This window comes from Fukomys damarensis, unplaced genomic scaffold (assembly GCF_012274545.1).
Source record: "Fukomys damarensis isolate Sample0158 unplaced genomic scaffold, DMR_v1.0_HiC HiC_scaffold_12, whole genome shotgun sequence".
NCBI classification, from domain to species: Eukaryota; Metazoa; Chordata; class Mammalia; order Rodentia; family Bathyergidae; genus Fukomys; species Fukomys damarensis.
In genome coordinates, this window is record NW_022900924.1 from 39,734,083 (window position 1) to 39,755,823 (window position 21,741).

Here is a 21,741-nt window from a genome sequence, read left to right on the forward strand (position 1 = left end):
GGCCTCCCAAGCACTGCAATTATAGTTGTGTGCCACTATGCCTGGCTGTCAGTTCAAATATTTAATGGTGTGATTTGATTGGTGTGATCTGACTGATCAAATCACACATTGACCATAGGAGGCAAACAGGATGACCCATTTAGCAGCTGCAGTTGAGGCAAGGTTTAGAGAACTTGGTGAAGGACTAAGATAGTTGGGATTCCATCAGTGAGAGTGACGTTATTTAGAGTTGTGTCAGTATGGCAGCCTTGGACATGGCCCTGCTGGTGTCCACTGGCTGGAGATCAGCCCAGTCCTTGCCAAGTGAGGCAGTCCCCTGCTGTGTCATAGCTCATCTTCTTGAGGAAGTGAGGGAGTAGTTTCTATCCCAAGCCGGGCCAACTGGGGCCTTCCCTGTGATATTTGTAGAAGCAGTCATTACTACCCCCTCCACTTACTGCACTGCTGCCATAGAAAAGAAACAAAACAGGATTTTTTCAGAGATCTGGTATGTCTCAGAATGTAGTGGACTAGTTTTGCTAAATCTATGATTCTTTTTTCCTCTAAGTTCTCCACACGTTATTATTTTTCAAAATGCACTTCACTTTTAAAAGGAATTTTACTTTCACATAGAAGTGAGTAGAAGGTACAGTTTCCATGTGTTCCCTGCCCTCCACGCATGGTGGTTTCAACATCCTGTACCAAAGCAGTTCTTTAGCCACAACTGAGGAACCTACCTGATATCATCATTACTTAAAGGCCCTAGTTTACCTCCTTAGGATTCACTTTTTTTTTTTTTTTTTGTACTGGGGATGAACTTGGGACCTTGCGCTTGCAAGGCAGGCAGTGGAACCATTGAGCTAAATCCCAGGCCCTAGGGTTCACTCTTAATATTGTACATTCTAGAGGTTTGGACAAATATGTAACCATAAATATTCATCACTAGAGTGCCACACAGAATAGTTTCATAGCCTTAAAAATCTTCTGTGCTCTGTGTATTCATCCTTCCTTCCTCACAACCCTTGATCTTTTTATTGTCCTCATAGTTTTACCTTTTCCACAATGTCATTTAGTTAAGAGTCACACAGTGTATAGACTTTTCAGGTTAGCTTTCTTCATTTAGCAATTTGCCTTTAAATTTTCTTCATAACTTTTCATGGTTTGATAGTTTATTTTTTTAAAGCACTGAACAATACTCCATTGTCTGAATATACCAGTTTATTTATCCAGTCACCTACTAAAGGACATCTTAATTGCTTCCAAGTTTTGGTAGTTATGGATAAAGCTGCTGTAAACATTCATGTGCAGGTTTTTGGACATAAGGTTTCAACTCATTTGGGTAAATACAGAGAAGTACAACTGCTGGATCATATGGTAAGAGTATGTTTAGTTTTGTAAGAAGCTGGCAACTCATTTCCCAAGTAGCTGTATCATTTTTCATTCCACTGGAGTAAAGCTAGTAGATCCAAGAGTAAGAGTGAGTAGACCAGGGAGTAGCATATTGCAGTTATATGAACAAAAGGAGATATGAACATGAACATGAGGGTTAAGCAATGTATGTGGTGAAATATATCCAGATTCTGGACAATTCTTAGCCATGGAATTGTCTGGCCTTGTGGCACTTGCCTATAATCCTCGCACCCAGGAGGCTGATACAGGAAGACCACTGCAAGCTCATGGCCAGCCTGGGCAACAACATAAATTCAAACTTACTACATTGTAAGACCTTGTCTCAAAAAAGAAAAGAAAAAAGACTGATACAATTTGGTCAGGGATAAAGCTAAGTTAAGCCCTACATCTCTTTTATATCTCTGAGTAAATGGTGGTGAAACTGAAAGATGAGCTAGAAATGAATGGTTTAGGAGACCAGGCTGAAGGATGGGACAATCACGTGAAGATTCAGGTGGAGATGTTCATGCAGTCCACCGTGATTCAGTTTGAGAGGTTGGATGAGAGACATACAAATGTGGGAGTTCTCAGCATATAGTATGCGGCTTATCCTGGTAGCCTGCCAGATTCATTCTCCATGCCTCCCCACCCCACTCTCAGCCTCCATCCAGACTGACTTGTGTGGATTAAGTCGATGGTCTCCAACCTTCTGATTTCTAGTTGGATTCAGCCAGTTTGGTGGAAAATCAGAAGGGAAGAGGCAAGAGGAAATACTTTATTCCCACAGCTCTTGCCCTGTAACTTCTCCTCTCTTGCTTGAATCCTTTAATCAAATGTCACAGTGCCTATCTGGCGAGTGTCTTAGTCTGTTTTCTGTTACTGTAACAGAACACCTGAGATTGGGTAATTTATAATGAAAAGGTTTATTTAGTTCGTAATTCTGGAGGTGGAAAAGTCCAAGATGGGCTGGGTATATCTGGTCAGCCTCTGATAAGGACCTCATGCTGCTTCAGCTTATGGTGGAAAGTGAAAAGCCAAGTAGGCATATGAGAAAGAGCCTGCCTCATCTGATAACCCACCCTCTTGGTAATCAACCTAGTCCTGGAAAAGTGAGAATTCACTCTAGTGAGAAAGGCATCAATCACCTTTGATGACCTGATCGATTCTGAAAGGCCCCGGCTCCCAGCACTACCAAATTGGCAACCAAATTTCAACATGAGTTTTAGAGGACACAACTGATATTCAGATCACCAAAGAAGGTGCACGCTGGCACACACAACTGTCTTTTAAATTTGTCTCAGGTGCTGTACTGAGAATATGAGGATTATTTCGTACTCACCATTGATGTTCAGCACCTAATATAACACCCCAGTACATGGTGGCTGCTCAATAAGGTTTTTTTTTAAATAAATGAATAAATGATTTTTAAAATGGCTTGTTGCTGAATGTAGTGGTGCACATAATCTCAGTGCTCTGGGAGGCTGAGCTAGGAGGATTGCAAGTGAGTTTAGCCCAGCTTGGGCAACTGGGCAACTTAGTGAGACCCTTTCTCAAAAAAAGAGGAAAAAAAAGAAGTGGGGGCTTTGGGGATGTAGCTCAGTGCAAAGGCCCCAGGTTCAACCAATCCCAAGTACCACAAAACCAAAACAAAAACCAAAACAAAAAATAAACAAACAAAAAAAGCTTATGTGATACAGGTATACTATGTTTTTTGTGCTGGAAGCTCCTTTTACAACTAATTCCTTGAATTGCCCTATTATTTTACATCCCTGATTACACATTTGAATACTATATAATGCCTGGGAATGAATATACTTTAAAAAATTATAATGAGCAGATGACAACATAAACGGTGAAACAAAGGCTGTGGATTTAGGTCACTTGGACTCTGGAGCCACTGGGTAAATATAATAGTACTGTACTTATAACAACAATTCTCTGTTGTAAAATTTGACACTGCTATTCACTAATATCTTGGTGTCATTCCCAGAAAGCATGTTTTGTGTAACTGGCAAATTTTTGCAAAGGCTGTTCTTTATTTGCAGCCTTCATATTAGAGTGCTTGACTGATTTTTTCAACTCTTTCTGCATCTTAACTCAGTTTGGTAAAATAATCTCCCTCTCTAAAGAGGATGAAGACTTAATACACATATTTGAAAACTGAAATCATGCACAAAATGTATGTATTTTATTCAGCGTTACACTGATTTTTCTTAGGAGGTAGAGGAAGACAGTGAAAGTAACTATTCCATTAATAGCTGTGGTATTATTCTACATTTGACTGGGTAACCAAAGATAACAATGGGTTTCAGAGTCTCAGCCTCAGAGTCATAAAGACATGTATAGAACAGCAGGTTTAGTAGAGAGATAATAGCTTAAGAACCAGCTAGAGGAAATAAGGGCCTTTGGCTATGGATGAGATAACAAAGTGATTCTTAGACCCTCTACATAGATAAAAATTGTTGTATTAATCAGGACTTTTGGTTGCAAGAGACAGATATCCAAACAAAATAAAATACACAAGAAAGGGAACTTTGGGGTGTCAGAAACTGAGAAACAGGCAGGGTTTTTGGCTTTAGAGATGCCTGGAAAGGAAGTTAAGTGCCATTAGGACCCCATGGCCCTTCCTCTTTATCAGGACTCTATGATGGTTAAAGGGTCCGAGTTTCCCTCTGGACTCATTATGCCCTGCTTCTCACGGAGGGGGCAATCAATAATTTTTTGTGTAGGGTTCCAGTATGGAAAATCCTGAAGGATTTATGGTGGGCCTTGCTTGGGTTGCTTGTCTAGTGCTGAGGTCAGTACTTCTCAGGTCCCACTAGAACAAAGTGTCTGGAAGGAAGGCAGGAACCTTTACAGAAGAGGAAGGGAAGTTCTAGGGAGATAGGAATGGACCCCACACTGCTTGAACTTTTGAATTGAATTAGTAGAATAAGCTGTAACCTCCTAGAATTGTCCAGAATTATAAGTGATCTTGGATCAGGTCTGACCCCAGTGCTGAGTTCCTCAGATGTATTTTCTCAAAGCACAGTTCTCTCAAGTGGATTATTATTGGCATTTGAATAAGTTTTCAGGGATGAGTAAAGAGATAGTGAGAGAAATTTACTAAGGCACTTGCTTTTTATGTGTTTGAGTTGTTAAACTTTTCCTTTTCTAAAATGTCATGTGCGTTTTCTATGCCTTTCATCAAAATAGAGGATGTAGACACATTATCAGAAAGGCAGAAAGTCTGCAAGGGAATTATCTACTCTATAATTAAAATGATTCCACCCTACAGAGAATTCAATCTAGACATCAAGATTAAGGTGGGAGGAGGGGTGCTGAGGGAAGCAAATATCTAAATTCTTCCTAATTTGAGATGGTAGGGAAATAGGCTTTTGATTAAGATAAAAAGATCTATCTTTTCACATTCCCTCCTTGTCTATTGTTCTTGGAGCACAAATACAGGTCCCATTCATGTAGGGAAAGTCCCAGAAGACTTTTCCTGTCCCTTGGATCTTGAGAATATTGTTCTGGTTGGCCTTACTAAATTAGGAGATTGTAGGCTGCTGACCCAATTATTGTGGTATGGGAGATATGGATGGAAGAGACAGGGGAAATGGGAAGGCTCCCTGAAGGCTCCTAAGCCAAAAAAGCAAATGAAAAAGTACTGAAGCATACAAACAAGGATGGGCAACCTACATCTGGAAGGCATAATAGGCTGAATTGTGTCTTCTCCCCGCAAAAAAAGATATTTTGAAGCCTTAACCCCTTCTGTCTGTGAATGTGACCTAATGCGGGAGATAGGGCCTTTGCAGATGTAATCAAGTTAAGATGAGGCCATTAGGTTGGGCCCTGACCCAACATGATTGATGTCCTTACGTAAAGAGGAAATTTGGATACAGAAACAGTGCCTTATGGGTAGAGAAACAAAGGGAAAAAATGGCCGCCAGGCGACTGGATAGAGTCAGAGCCTGGAGTTATATGGTCACAAACTCAGGAATGCCGAGGGTACCAGAAGATGGAAGAGATAAGGAAAGATCGTCCCCTAGTGGCTTCCAGGAAGAATAGTCCTGTCAGCACCTTGATTTTGGACTCCACAGCTGAAAGGCAATAAATTATGTTATTGTAAACCACCCAGTTTAAGACATAGACTGGTACTTCATTGTGGCAATCCTAGGAAACTGATGCTTCCGGTGAAATGGGGATTAAGGCTGTATGGGGAAAATTCAGTATGTATGATGTGATAACATTTATTCATCTATGTAAAATTACAACCTATGCATATATATGAAGAAATTCAAATTAAAAATAGAAAAGGAAAAAGGACAATATCTCCTTCACAGTTTTAGTCAAACAAGATTCATTCAGCTGGATTCACAGGCACTTATTTTAAGATGCAAATATATATATATATTTTGGTACTGGGGATCGAACTCAGGACCCTGTGCTTGTGAAGCAGGTGGCAGAACCATTAAATCCCTGGCCTAATCAAAGTGTTTTTAACCCTCAGCAAGTATATAGAGTCTCCAAATTTCTGTGTAGGAAGAATGAAAGGCCTGTTGTAGCTCAGTATAATTAACAGTGATTCCAATAGTCCCTAAGACTGTTCCTCCTTAAATTTTTTCTCAGTTTGGCTTATTATCGATTCTACTGCATTTGTTAGATTGCATGACCCGATCCTTGGTTTGAAGTTTGGATAACCTGGGATAGACTGAAAACCTAAACAGAGTTCTTCATTAAGGGGGGCGGGGAGGTAGAGTCCTCTGTGGGAAGGTGGTGATGGTTGAGGTTATAGTGGGAGGAGGGAGGTGTCTGAGGAGTCCAGCGTCACTATCTGAGGGCAAGGTCTGAAGTAGCTTGCAGCAAGCAAAAAGTTGGGGTTTCTTTTCCAAGAATTCATTAAATTTTGTATTCTATTCAGTGCTTGTGTCACCATTAAATGATGTTTTCATGTATTTTTCTATTAGGTTACTTAATTCCCTTTCTCTACATGCCCTTCTTTTCTGATTTAGAGGGGGTGAAAAATGAATCTCCAAGAAGATACACCATGTGTACGCTGTGGCTGACAGTGCCTCCTCTCCTTGGCCACGTTCTTTATCGCATCCCAGGAGAGGATGCTTTCCAGTCTGAGGAACACAGCGCTGACACCAGTCCTGGGAACTCAAACCCTGGGGCAGCTTAAGGAGCCTAGGAAATAGGAGTGGGTGAGTCCAGGCAAACCCATGCGGTGTTCTGCTGCTGCCCAGTGCTCTTAAGAGCCTCTTAAGGAGCAAGCAGTGCAGCTCAGAGGCAGGTGTGTGGGCATCTCAGGTCATCTCAGCTTCTGACCGAATCAAGAGGTGGGCCCGGGCTTTAGTGGAACTGCGAAGGAGCTAATGTGGTGTAGCTGGGATTTTCTCCTTCTCCTCTGAGTGACCTCCAAGGTCCTGATGCCTCAAAGTGCTATTGTTGTTTTTTTTCTTTTGTTTTGTTTTTGCGGTACTGGGGATCAAACTTGGGCCCTTGTGCTTACAGGCAGGCAGTGGAACCACTGAGCCCAATCCCCGGACCTGCTATTGGTTGTTGATCCTGCTTTCTGACTGTTGTACAGGATGACTCTTCTCCAAAGGGCTCATTCTTCCTCTATTTCTCCTTGTCCCAGTTCCTGTTACCATCCAACATTTACCAGAAAAATGTCCTCTCTGGTTTACCACTTCCAAGGAATGTCTGCAAGTGAATTTATGATCACAAGACTTTACTGAGGTCTGCTGAGTTACATCTCCCAAATGTTAGGATTTTATTTATTGTGATGTCAGGGATCCAACCCAGAACCTCACAAGCTAGTCATGGACTTTACCATTGAGCTTCACCCTGAATCCAGGGTTGGGATTTTACAAGGGGATTCACTTCAAGCATGATGCAGATGGCAGGAGATGTGAGAGACTGGCAAGTGTTCAGTATCTTTTAAATTGCACTGGGGAGGCAACAGCTTATCCCATTCACACAGGGCCCTCTTAGGAGCTAGAGTTTGAACCCTGGGATGGGGGGCACTTTCACAGTGACTTGTGAAAGACCTTAATTACTTTGATTCTTAGTTTCCTTATCTACAAAGTAGGGTAAGGACTACAAAGTAGGATAAGTGGCACTTCATGATTCAAAGATTCCATATTTTGCAAACTCAGCTCCTCTAAAATTTATTTGTAAACCCCGAATCAGTCCTCAGAGTGGTTTTGCAGTCATTCATGAACATGTGCAGAGCAATGAAAAATTGGAGTAGCCTGACATGCATGTTCCAGCTGAGTTCAAACAAGGTACAGCTTTGCTTCCTTGTTTCAGCTCATACTGTGTAAACAAGTGTTCTTTTTGTCTTCTATTTTAGTGCCACATTTTTCATTTTAGTTCATTTTCTTAGTGACTTTGCTCTTTAAAATAGCCCCCAATGTAGTACTTCTAAAGTGCTATTGAGTGTTCCTAAATGTAAGAAGGTTGTGATGTGCCTCCCAGAGAAAATACGCGAGTTAGATAATCTGTGCCCAGCTGTGATGCTGTTGGCTGAGTTCAGTGTTAGTGAATCAGCAATATGTATTAAATAAGACGCCAAACACAGACACGTATCAAGCAAGACTGTGCACTGATTGGTTGATGAGCACATTGTGACCAGAGGCTTACTGCCACTTAACCCTGTATTTCCGCTATGAACAATGATTCAATACTAATTCAGTGTTTGTGGTGACTTTATAAAAGATAGTTACTGACTGCGAATTATGAGGCCTGAGTGTGCCTCTCTTTCAAGGACTCTGTAAAGATTCAATGTATGTGCTTCTTTTCCTTTCGCACCCTTCTCTAAGTCTGACATGTTCAAACTAGAAAAAAAAAAAAAGCCTTTTGTATTGTGACTTAATATTGGGAAGAATACAGACATTTCCTTTCAGCATAAAAAAAGAGAACAAAGGGCTGCAGGTGTAGTCCAGTGCAAGAGCACTGGTCTTGCATATACAAGGCCCTGGGTTTGATCCCCGTAACAAATTAAAAAAAAAAGAGAGAGAGAGAGAGAGAACATTAACCGTTACAATATGAAAATCTGATTGCCTTGGGCCAGCGATTTAGCTCAGTGGTTTTGCCTGGCAAGCACAAGGACCGGAGTTCGATCCCGGTACCAAAAAAAATAAAATAAAAATAAATATCTGATTGCCTTTTAGCTGTGCCAGCCTAAGGTCAGCACACCAGCAGGATTTACTGACCTTTGTGTCTTCTGTCCCCAGCATCGCAGCCCCCCTTCCAGCCTCTCCCCAGCAGTGCAATAGATCCAGGGCCTGAGAGAGGGGCTGGCTGGAAGGAGAAGGAGTCAATGTAAGGGTGTGGCTCGAAGGCAGGCAGCACTCTGGGGAGTACTCTCAGCCACCACGGAGGTGACCAGGTGCAATGCTGTGATGTGCAGGGCAAAAGGCTTCACACACAGAATACGATAAGCTGCAGGGGCCTAGAGAAACTTCCATATTCCTGGTACTTGCAGACTGGTTCTTCATTTCCATGGACTCTTGAGAGTTGGAACATAATGCTTGAACCTTAAGTAAAAACCCTAAATGAGTACTTTTCGGGATGTCATGGTTCTACTTTATAGACTGAAAAAAATCACTTGAAATGGACTTGTCACCTGCAGTAAGTGACATGGTCCTGGGGTTATATGTAGAACACAAGACATCATGCTTATCATATAAAATATAGTCAGAAGATGGGCATATTAATATAATTATTTTTAGGCCTCATAAGCATGCTTTTGTTTTTGTTTTAGTTTTTTTGAGACAGGGTCTCACTATGTAGTTGAGACTGACCTGGAACTCACTATGCATAGTGAGTAGCCCAGGCTGGTCCAGAACTCGCAGTGATCCTCCTGCCTCAGCCTCCTGAGTGCTGGAATTACAGGCATCCACCACCATGCCCAGTTTAAAATCTTTTTTTGTTGTTGTTGTTACCGGAGATCCAACTCGGGTCCTTGTGCTTGCGAGGCAGATGGCAGAACTACATAGCTAAATCCTCAGTCCCCAAAATAGGAATTTTAAAGAATGTATTGAGTATCTGTATTGGACAATGACCTCTGATAGGCTGTGTGTGTGTGTAGGACACAGTATTGGTGTTCAAATAAATGCAATAAGTAGATAGTTCCTGAAGAAATTTATAATGTAGCAGAAGAGACAAAATACACATTAAAATAGCAAGCACGAGGTAAAATAATAGGGCATTGGAAGTGTTTCTTGAGGTCGGAAGAGGGAGCCATTACTGTATTCCATTTAGGCCATCTGAGGAAGAAGTGCCAATTGTTTTTTTCCCCCTCATAGAATTTATTGGTACATTTTAAGTATACAGTACAGTTAAATTCATCATTGGGATCTTGTACCTTTACCTGACAGATCTTGATTCTCATTTTTCCCCTTGTCCCTGCCCTCCCTTCACCCCCATCTCCCCTCCCCATTTACAAACACTTTATTACCATTTTTTCATTTTCTCATATTTTTTTTCTTTTCCCTTATTCCCTTTCCCCTACCCTTCCCACTTTCCCTACACCTTTAGCCTTTTTCTTCCTATTTCACATTGTCAATTGTGCCGAGTGGTTTTTAAAAGATGGATTTCACTTAGGCAAGGGGATATTATAGATGCTGAAAGAATGAAGTATCACAAGTGAAGCCCAGATGCAAGAAAACCTCCGGGGACGAACAGTGGCCAATTTGGGGAGGACAGATGAGGATAGGAAGGTGGTATTGTAGCTTGAGTTGCCACTGCCCCCAAAGTCATATGTTTAAATCCTGGCTCCAGTACCTCAAAATGAGACCGTGTTTGGAGATAGGCTTTTAAATGATATTGAAGTCTTCAGGGTGGGGCCTGTTATGGCTTGGATCTAGATATTTCCCCAAAGCCTCATGTGCTCATGGGTGAGGCTTTTCGAAGGTGGCTGGATATAGGGTGTGTGATGCTGCAATGAAGGGTGTGTGATAACTAAATTGGTTTAGCATAGGTCGGGGTATGGATAATGGAAGCCTCACTATGATTGTGGGTGGCACCAATCAGTAGGCTTGTATCCTGGATGGAATAGAAAGGGATGGAAGGAAGGCAGGCTTGCTGCTTGCTGCCTTCTGCCTGCCCTGCCATGGGCTATTTCTCCTCTGCCAAGCCCCTCTACCACACCATCCTGCTTTGAAGCCAGCCAGCTATGGACTGAAACTTCTACAAACTGTAAGCTAAAATAAAGCTTTCCTCCTTTAACTTTGGGTGTCGGGTATTATGTCTCAGCAATGAGAAAAGTAGTTAAGACAGGCCCTAATCCAGTATGATTGATTTCCTTTACATAAAGAAGAAATTTAGAGAGACATGCGCGCACAGGAGAAAGACCACATGAAGAGAGAGGGAAGAAGTGGCCAAGTACAAGCTCAGGGGAGGCCTCAGAAGAAATGTGCCTTGCGAACACCGTGAGCTCAGATTTCCAAGACTCAGAAATGTGAGGAAATAAACGTCTGTGGCATTCTGTTATGGTGTCTCTGGCACCTGTCTGTGGTACTTCGTTATGATGGTCTTAGCAAATTAATACAGGCGTATTGGAGCTAAAGTGCAGGGATTCTTGAATTCCGGGCAACAGAGTTTAGGCTGGGCTCTGTAATTAGTGTGAACACCTATACTTTGTAAAGAGGGATTAATGTGCTCCACATTGTGCGTTAAGAAAGGAACTAGACCTGTCCTCCAAAGATAACCAACTGAAGAGGGAAGAGTCAGGAGGCCAGGCGGAATATTGTTGTTGGGGGCCGATGCTTGCTGGTTTAGTTACATGTGGCTGAATCCTTATGTCATGCTGTCTATCTTTAGGCCCTGATAAAAAAGTTTGTTCAGGACAGTGGTAGGATAAAAAGGTCAAAACATCTGGGACAAGGCCAGGAAACATGTTTTTTAGTCAAGCAGTGATAGTTGAATGAGCTCTAAAAATTTTTGTAAGAGCATGTTTGAAATTTTCAGCTAGGCCAGGAGGACAGAAAAAACTTTTGTAGTAATGGCCAAGAGTGTGAGTATGAAACACTAAGACCCAGCCTTGTGAGTAACAGCTCTCTAGCAAATGTTTGACTGAGTGCTGAGCTGATGTATAGACCTAGGCAAGAAGTACTGTGTTAGTCAGCTTTCTACCACTGCAAAGAAACATGTGAGGTAATCATCTTAATAATGGAAAAGGTTGATTTTGTTCACCATTTCCGAGGTTTCAGTTCTAGGCACTTGGCCCTGTTGCTCTGTAGTGGCACAGAACAGCACTGTGGGAGTGTATGACATCAGAGGTCTGGTCACCTCATGATGACCAGGAAGCAAAGGGAGAGACAGAGAGAGGTCTGGGTCCCAATGTGTCTTTCCGGGGCATGTTCCCAATGATTTAACTTCTTGCCACTAGCCCTACCTCTGAAGAATTCTATTATCTCCTGGTTGTGTTGTATGCTGGTGACTGAGCCTTTGCAGGACATTTCCAAACCAAAGCAGTTTGTGACATAAAACTTGCTTCAATTTGACTTTTCACTTCCTTTTGTTTTTATCATTCAGGAATGGCCATCCAAGGGAAACTAAGGCAGTAATTACAGAAATCTACAAAGCAACTAATGAAAGCCAGAAATAGTAGGTTAATATGTAGTGAGGAAGGTTCAAGTTGGAAAAGCACAGTAGGGTGCTACTGATAAGACATGATAGCTAGTTAGATCTGAGGGTACAGGAGAGAGTAATTGAGATTGCCCAGGTTCAGAAATTGAATAACGCAGAGTTTGGCTTTTTTAATTTCATTTTTTGAGATAGAGTCTCACTAGGCTGATTTTGCAGTGATCCTCATGCCTCAGCCTCCTGACTGCTGGGATTATAGGCGTGTGCCATCATACCTGGCTAGAGTTTGAATTTTAGAAGAGAAAAATAATTTCGCTTCGGAACATGCTGAGTTTAGATACATCTGCATTTATGACATGTAAATTAAAAAGTCTAGTGGGTCAGGACTGGGATATAGACAAGACTTATTTGCTAGGGGTGAGATAGAAAGTCAGAGAAGAGGGTATGCTTTCTATTGATGAGTAGTTGAAGGAGAAGAAGAGTAGAGACTGTGCGTTATCTTTCCCACGCTGTGGTAAGAGACAGGGAAGATAGAGGAGTGGTCACTAATATAAAAGGAAAGCCAGGACCCAAAAGCCACTAGAAGGGGTCAAGCCAAGGAACAAGCAATGTGATTAACCCCAGACAGAAGATGGATAAATAAAAATATACAGGAGTGGAGCCATGGAAGCTCAAAATAGATGAATGTGATTTCAAAGGATGCAAAGGCTAGCTATCTCTTAGTGGAAAAGAAATTAGGAGAGTAGAAAATGTTTGTAATAGGTGTCATGAAGAATGTAACAGGGCATAAGTAATAGGAAATAAGTAAAGCTGAACAAAAAGACTCCTTCCCCAGTGAGAATTCAGTTGCTGTCTCATAGTACAAAGTATAAGGGAAAATCCTAGTTTCCTATGTGTCCATCAATGCTTGGCAGATGTTTTTGTCAGTGCTCTCTCAGTTGCAAGTTGTAGAAATCCCCCTTCAGATTAAGTTAAAGAAAAAAAGAGGCAGAAGGATCGCCATGAGTTCAAAGCCAGCTTGAGCTACAAAGAGAGTTCAAGGACAGCCCGCAATACAAAGCCAGACCCTGTCTCAAAACTACAACAATAGGGCTGGGGATTTAGCTCAGTGGTTCCGCCACCTGCCTTGCAAGCGCAAAGACCCAAGTTCGGTCCCTGGCACCAAAAAGGAAAAAACAAACAAACAGACAAAAAACTACAACAACAACAAAAGAAATGCATCAATTTATAGAACAGAAACATCTAGCATTGGTTGATGGTGTAGCTAATTCCAGGGTCTCAAAAAATGTCTTACAAAAATATGACTCTCTTCATTGTTTGGCTCTTCTTTCTGTTCATTGTTTGACTCCAAAGTGGCAGCTCCACGAGTGCGGTCAACTTCAGTGGACCCACACACCAAGAGCATTCCTTCTTCATATTTCCCAAACAAACCCACAGGTCACAGTTGCCTGGTTTGGGTAAGTGTCCACTCCTAGACACATCACCAAGGCCAAGGGAGTGGGATAGTTTGCTGAGCTGAACCTGGGTCACGTTTATCCTCCCACGGACCCATTCCATCGAATTGATGGAGAAGGTGGGTTTTGAAAGGAATCGTGGTCAGGAAAGGCAACCAGGTCCACTACACCTTGAGAGCAACAGTGGAGATAAGCAATGGAGAATATCAATGACTGTCATGACAGGCAACAGACAACCTCTGAGTCTCAAAGGCTTGAAACAATAAAGATTGATTTCTCCCGTTGCCACATGCACATTAAAGATAAGATGGGGGCCGCTATTTTCACTCTGATAGCACTGCTGGTCACATAGGCAAAGGGAAGAGGAAAAAGGCAAAGGAAATTTTCTATTAAAGCTTTCATCTGGAAATGAGACGTTCTATACTTATTCAGATTTTGTATGGAAGTAAGACTACATGTACTTGTATGAAGAGAAAGGGAAATTTTGTAACTGGCCCTAATGATGATCTAAGGAACCGGGTTTGAAGACTGGCATGGAGAATACGATGGAGAAAACAAGATACGAGACAAAAATGGTTGGAATGTCCTGGAGGAGGAAAAGAAGGAAGGGAGGGAGGGAGGAAGGAAGGAAGGAAGATAAGAAAGAAGCAGGCAGCTCGATTGGCCAAGAAGATATTAAGGGACGGGAGATGAAAGAGAAGGAGAACCTGGTGTGACAGGAATGAGAATGTAGCAGAAAGAGAGAGGGCTATTATCACGTTATATTTACACCTCAGGACAGGAAAAGCTACTGCGACCTGGTGGATTAGACAAGACTGTAGCTGGGTTACACAGATGAGCAAGTGCCGGGGGCATGGATCCAGCTGATGGACGTGGGAGAAAGTGCTGTTGAGCAGGTACAGCCTAGTGATCAGGAAATACGTGGTCCTATGAGTTAGGGTGCAGGTGAACGGTCAGCCTCAAGGTGATGTGTCTGCTGGAATACAGGCACAGGTGACATTCAGACAGCTAAGATGATGCCGGTACAACTATCAGGAAACGTTGCTACAGATAAGCCCCAGACTTGACTGACAGTCTAGAGGACAGAGGTCAGGGCCCATGGAGACTAACACACACGGAATGAGAAGAAAACCAGTTTTGCTGGCCAAGGGTTCTCACAAACAATAGACAAACAAAAGGACAAAACTTTCTCTCTTTTTGTGGACAAAAAGAAACTAGAAGCATAAATGAAACAAATTATCATATATTTTAAAATATTTTTGAAACAAAGGAATAAATAATTTGGGGATTATTTGAACTTCTCCCTCCTTCCTGTTTATTTATCTTCTATTTTGCTTTTTACTTTAAAAAAATGAACAATGTGCTCAAGGACACTTTGACTATAGACCAGGGGATCCTTAAGCATAAAAGAAGACACTGGTTAAGGGCCAGGTAGGAGAGCCGGGCGTGGTGGCACACGCCTGTAATCCCAGCACTTGGGAGGCTGAGGCAGGAGGATCGCTGTGAGTTCAAGACCAGCCTGGGCTACATAATGAGTTCCAGGTCAGTCTCAACTACATAGTGAAAACTTGTCTCAAAAAACAAAAACAAAAACAACAACAACAACAAAAGGCCTGGAGAGATGCAAGAACAGATGGGGCCAAGGTATGAAAAAGGAAAGGAGCTGGCAGGACATGTGGTTATATATCTTTGTAACATAAAATTAATGAAATATATTTATCCCAGTATTATCTTTGTCTCTTTTCATGCCCATAGCTGTTGTCTTCATAATCCTTGGACATGTGCATATATCCTCTTCTTAATCTTGGGTATGTGAATATATTACTTTCCATGGAAAAAGGGACTTTGCAAATGTGATTAAAGATAACGGCCTTGACATGGGGTGATTATCCTGGATTATCTCCCGATCACAATAAAATCATAGATGTCTTAATAAGAAGGAGGTAGAAGGATGGATGAGAAGCAGAGAAGGCAATGTGAGGACAGAAATGGAGGTCAGGGTGACACAGGCCCGAAGCCAAGGAATGCAGGCAGCCTCTAGATGCTGGAAAGGGCAAGGGAAGGACTCTGCTTGAGTCTGAGCTTCCAGAGCAAACAGCCCTACATTCAATTTCGTACCTCTGACCTTCAGAAGTAAAAGAGAATGAATTTGTGTTGCTACAAATGATAACGATTTATGGCACTTGGTTATAACAACTATTTCTTTAATACATCATTTAGAGAAATAATTAAGTGGAACCAAAGCAGTGTATTCCCGAGCTCAGGCCAAGGAAGGGTTAGGAAAGGGAGGGCTAGAGTTAGGTGGCAAAATAGGGAGGCGTTGTCATTTCCTTTTCAGCTTTAAAACTTAACAGAAGTAATAGCTAAGTCCTCTTTTGGAACAAATATAACGGCCTTATACTTACACACAGATTCCAAATTGTTTTGAAGCTTTGTTTATCAGTCTACAGAAAGAATTCTTTCTGGAAACAATCAAAGAGATTTATAAAAGGCAAAAAAGAGAGGAGAGGTACAAGGAAAGACATGTCTCTTTTTAGACATCCTTTGTATTTCTAAATGAATTTCTAATATGAATTTAAAAGAAATATTGCACTTCAGCTGTTCTGTGTATTTTCTTTTTGCAGGATATTCTGTATAGTTTATGAGAAAATCAATTTTTAGAAGATAAAAAAATAACTTGGGCCAATAATCCTCATGAACTTCAAGAAAGAGGGGTTTTTTTGTTTGTTTATGTGAACTGGGGTCTCACTATGTAGTCCAGGCTGGCCTTTAACTCGTGGCCTCATCCTCCCATGTGCTGAGATTACAGGCATGCACCACCAGCTAAGAAAGAGTATTTTTTAAGAAAATTATTGAAAATTCTCCAATGTCCCATAAATAGTTTATGAAATAGTGCTGTTAGCTAGTTTTTGTTTTTTTTTTAGATAAAGTTTCACTATGTAGGCCAGGCTGGCCTTGAACTTGTGGCAATCCTTCTACCTCAGTCTTCCAAGTACTAAGATTATAGGCCCACTCCCAGCAGCCAGCTTTTTTTTTTTTTTTTTTTTTTTTTTTTCTTTACACTGTGACCAAAGAACCCAAGGAAAAACAATTTAAAGGAGGAAAGACTTATTTTAGCTCATAGTTTCAGAGGTTTCAGTTCATGCTCAGCTGGCTCCATTTTTGCTTTTACGCCTGTGGCAGAAATATAGCCAAACGGAATGGCAGAGAGAAGCTGCTCACCTCACTGCACACAGGAAGTAGAAAAGGAAAGCCTGAGACGACAGGGCTGGGGGCCTACTTTTTCCAACTGGACCCCACTTTCTAGGAGCCCATTCAGCTATGCTAACACCTTCATGGTTCACTAACCTCTCCAGGCCTCCCTTCTGAACACTGCCGCTTTAGGCATTAAGCCTCAAAGGCATAGGATACTTGGGCAGGGGATACTTCATATTTAAAGCATAACAAGTACCATCTTCTTTGTCCTCTGAATCGGTTTATTTTCATTTAAAAGTAGCTAATTTTAAGAGCTGTGTCATTGCATATGGAGTCTCTCTTCCCCCTCCAAATCTTTTTTTTTTTTTTTTTTTTTTTTTTTGGTTCCAGGGATTGAACTCAGGACCTTGCACTTTCGAAGAGGTGGTGGAACCACTGAGCTAAATCCCCGGTCCCTCAAATCTTTTCTTGCATGGCGTTGAGTATGCTGTGACTCAACTCAGGCACGCAAGAGGATGCGTGAGGCAGTATGCAGAGGGCTAGCTGAGTTTTCCTACTTGATAGATTTTTTTCTTTAATAGTAAAAACACATCAATGAGCATCATCCATAGGGAGCTTTTCAGAGAATTTGGCAATGGTGCTGTTAGTCTTTTAGCCTTGCTGAGTACCCAACAAAAAGGGCAAGCCAGGCAAAGTCATGAGTTAAGAAGTTGCAGCTAAGGGTGAGAGATCACACAAGCTTGAAACACACAAGCAAGTGTGGAGTGCAGGGGTCTCGGATGAGGATTATATAAATTAAACTGTGTGCGGTATATTATAGTATTATTGTCATTATGTATAACTATATCTGAAATTATACCTGTGTCTTTATATAGATAGATAGTACAAAGAGAAAAAAAGCCTAATGTTATTACATAGCATGTAATTCTTTTTTTTTTTTTTTTAATGTTATCAGGGATTGAACTCAGGAACTTGAGCTTGCAAGGCAGGCAGCAGAACCATTGAGCTAAATCCCCAGCCCCATAACATGTAATATTAACCTGAGGATTTAGCTCAATGGTTCCTTCCTCCCAAGTGCAAAGACCTGAGTTCAATCTTTGGTACCAAAAACAAAAAAAACCCACAAAACCCCCTCAATTTAGGGTTGTAAAATCCTGGTGTAAAATTGTAAAAGCTTTTTTCTTTTTCTTTTAAAAAAGCAATCACGTTTAAAACAAACTTGTGATACAAAATGAAACGTTTAAAAATACACATAACTTTACTAGCTGTGTGCAACATTTTTGTTGGTTTCTTTTAAATCCTTGTCTGTGTTCACATGCTTATCAAAGTATATATATATGTTTTCTTCATTTTCTTTGGGTAATTCAGCACATCTTTCAATAAACCAGTAAAGTTTTACTCACTTGTTGTGATTTAAAGTTGTGATCATAATCATGATAATGATAGGAAATACAGAAATTTTGGCAACAAACCTTTTTTTTTTTTTAAAATAATCCTTGCTTAAGAAAATCAGCAATTACAATCACAAATGAACCTTTCTGAAAGTACAGCATGTCAATTCCTTCAAAATCTCTTTGCTCACTTGTCTTGAGAGAGACACCAAAATGACTCCAGGAGCATTGCTATCTCTAATTCTTACTCTAGCTGAGTTGACACAGTTTTTAACAGCTGTCAGAATGATTACATCTTCTGTGCGTAAATGACTCTGCTTGCCTTGGTTATCCAGTTAGAGCCCTCAGAACGTGTTCTTGGATTTGGTGCACCACAGGGTACGAAGAGTAGAGTCAGTCTTTCAAAGTTCTGAATTTATCCACATGAGACAGTTGACAAGATCTGTGACCCCAGAGCAACCCTGATTACACAGAGTTGGTGAGGAGAGTAAGGGGTAAGAAGGAGAGGCTGCATTCAAGCTTCACAATTTTATAGTATTAATTAGGTGCAATAGGCTAATTACATCCTAAATTCTTGCTCAATTCTTCAATTATGGGGTCTTCCCATCTGGATTATGGGGAAATTTTATTAGTATCAATAAACATAATGGTCAGTTTAAACATAGGCTTCTTCCGGCCAGTTTTGGTAGAGCTGGAAGCTGGTAGTTATTCGTATCACCTGCAGACTGGTTTGGGTAACTATTAATTAATTCCTCTGCTTATCATGTATTTATTCTTAAATGCTTTGTTTCCCATGCATGCCTACTCACCCCAAAATACCAAAAGAAATAGCCTTTCCAACAAAACAAAATAAACTCTATAACAAATACCTAGTTGGCGATATAGTGTGTACTATAATTAAGATGTCAGAACCATATACTGGGTGCCAAATGCCTTTTCTTCTGTTTGCATTCATCTTAATCATATATCAGGGTGGAGACAAAAGACTTAACTGGAAGGAATGGTGAAGCCAGAATCCATAGCTTCTTGAATCGTTTTGTTTGTTTGTTTTTTGAGACAGGGTCTCACTATGTAGTTGAGACTGACCTGGAACTCACTATGTAATCCAGGCTGGTCTCAAACTCACAGCGATCCTCCTGCCTCAGCCTCCCAAGGGCTAGGATTACAGGTGTGTGCCACCATGCCAGGTTCAATAGCTTCTTGAATCTGGATGGAAGCCTAAGCCTCAGTGAATATTTGGGATCCATTCTCTAAATTGCAACTGGAATGTGTTGGCAGCTATGTTCATCAGAATGGAGGAACCTGAGTGAGATCACAGCTCATTTCTCCTTACTGTCTGGCCTAGAACAGGTGTTCAATGAGGTAGCTGATCAGAAGTCCAGCTTGTAAATAATTCTATTTTTTCTTTTCTCCAAAGTGTAAAAGGCTCAAAATACGTACGCTTGGATTTGTGTGCCACTGATGGTACAAACAAAATCAGTCTCTATGTAAATATCAATGAATAAGCAAAATATCTTACAGTATATGAGAGCTCCATCTTGACAGAAGTTTGATAAAGTTCTGGGTTGGTGATGTTTAGAAGGGAGAATGTACCTTATTGGAGGAATGCAAGTTGTATAACTCTTGTGTAATTTAGTAATGACCATTATGATAAAAAACATTGGCCTCGTGACCTACAATTTCTACTTCTCTGAATTCATCTTCATAAAAACTCTTACATATACACACAGAAAAGAATAGTAACAGCATCATACTTTGTAACCAGATCACACTAGAACAAAGTAAATATCCACGCACAGAGAGCAGGTGAAATAAGTCATGGTATATATACATAACGGAATGCTTATAATGTGTAAGATAGAATTATATAGGCGACTTTGGAGAGATTTCATCTGCTTTATGATAATAATGGCTACAAATTAATAACCCACAGAAATGTGCCATCACACAAAGGTGCTTTACATATAGTATTTTCTAATGAATCCACAAGAATCTCCCTATTCTAAAACACTTCCAGGGATCCCAAGAAATCACTCAGCTGGACAGGGCCAGGGCTGCTCTTTGTGTTGTATAACTGCTCGTTTCATGTTGTTGGTGCTGACCTAGCTCAGTGGGAAGCCTGACTGGCCCCAAAGTGACCCGAGGTGGCATGGTGCCACCCTGCAGCACCAAGCAGTTAAACGTTACCATTACTTCCTCATCTTGTGATTTCTAACAAAAGCCACATCAACTGAGCCAGGAGGGGATTTTCAAAGTGATAGTGAAATAGCAGCATAGGCTTATAAAATTCACAGAGTATCCAGCACTTCATTTTTTTCTTTCTTTTTTAGTCTTTTCAGGACAACATTGTGAATACTGTAATACACCTATTGGTACATTATAAAGGTAGCAGCAATGATCAAATACACTTTTATTTGCTTTTTTGTGCATCTAGGATGTATTATTGAAATGGTTAGTAGATCTTTTAATATTCTAGCGGCAAATACATAGGTGAATCTGACTGATCATATTTCTAGGATTGAGCAAGACTAGATTTCAGATATTTACTCTTAATCTCAGCAGTGGTTTCACGCATGTTATATTTTAGAACTTTGGTTAACCAATTGAGTAGAGTACTTACAATGACACATATACACACAGCCACTGAAAAATGTACATAGTGAAATTTGCTTTTTATAGTTATTTCATAGACTTTGAACACAAAATAAAATAACTAAATATACATAATTTTGTGTCATTTTTTTCTTTTCCTTCTTTTTGAGACAGGGTTTCGCCAGATCAAGTTTTCTTGTGAGGCAGGGGATGGAACCACTGAGCTAAATCCCCAGACCTTCAAGTTGGTCTTAAATGCACTACTGTAGCCCAGGCTGGCTTTGAACTTGCTGCGATCCTTCTGCCTCAGCCTCCTGAGTGCCGGGATTACAGATGTGCAGCACCACGCCTGGCTTGTGTCATTTCTTAAAGATGATAATTCTGAATTTGTTTCCTAGTGTTAATGAATAACATGTTGCATTTTTAATGCTAAATTTACTAAAGCCTGAGACAAAGGACAAGATCAGCAACGTTTTGTAACGACTCCTGGAATTCCATAATGTGAGTCTTGACAGGAGCTGGTGGAAAAAGGATCAAAGCTGCAGGCAGCATCGCATCTGTCCTGGTGCAAAGGTAGAAGAACGGAAGACCAGCGACCCATAGAGGCAAACCTAAGTGTTGCACCGGTAGGCCGGAAATTCTTGATGCTTACATATTGCCGAGGATTTTTGAAAGGGCAATTGTTTGTAAAGATTTGGATTCAGCGTCAGTCACTAAACATCTACCGTAAGCTTCAGGTTACTTCAGTGTCTTCTGTTTTTAGGTTGGTGTACCTCGCGTGTTTGTTCGAGGGAGAAATTGCAAGCATTCGTAGATTTGGTACGGCTTCCCTGAGACATGAAGGAATAGGCAAGTCTTGGGTTGCTCTTGTTCTTTAATCTGAATAGTTATTGGTAATACGAATTTAGGCTGACCCAAGACCTTAGAGAAAACAGAGCGCAGAGGAAAAATATCAATGCAAAAACTCTCACCCTTAAGGGTTTGTTAAATATTTATATTTTACAAAAGAGAGTCTGCTGGGTTAGTGTTTTCCTTTTAGTTTTTTTTTTTTTGCTACTACTTTTCTAATTAATCCCTTAACACCAAGACTATTTTGGAATGCTGAATAGGTTTTCTTTCTCAACATTCTCTCTCTCTCTCTCTCTCTCTCTCTATATATATAT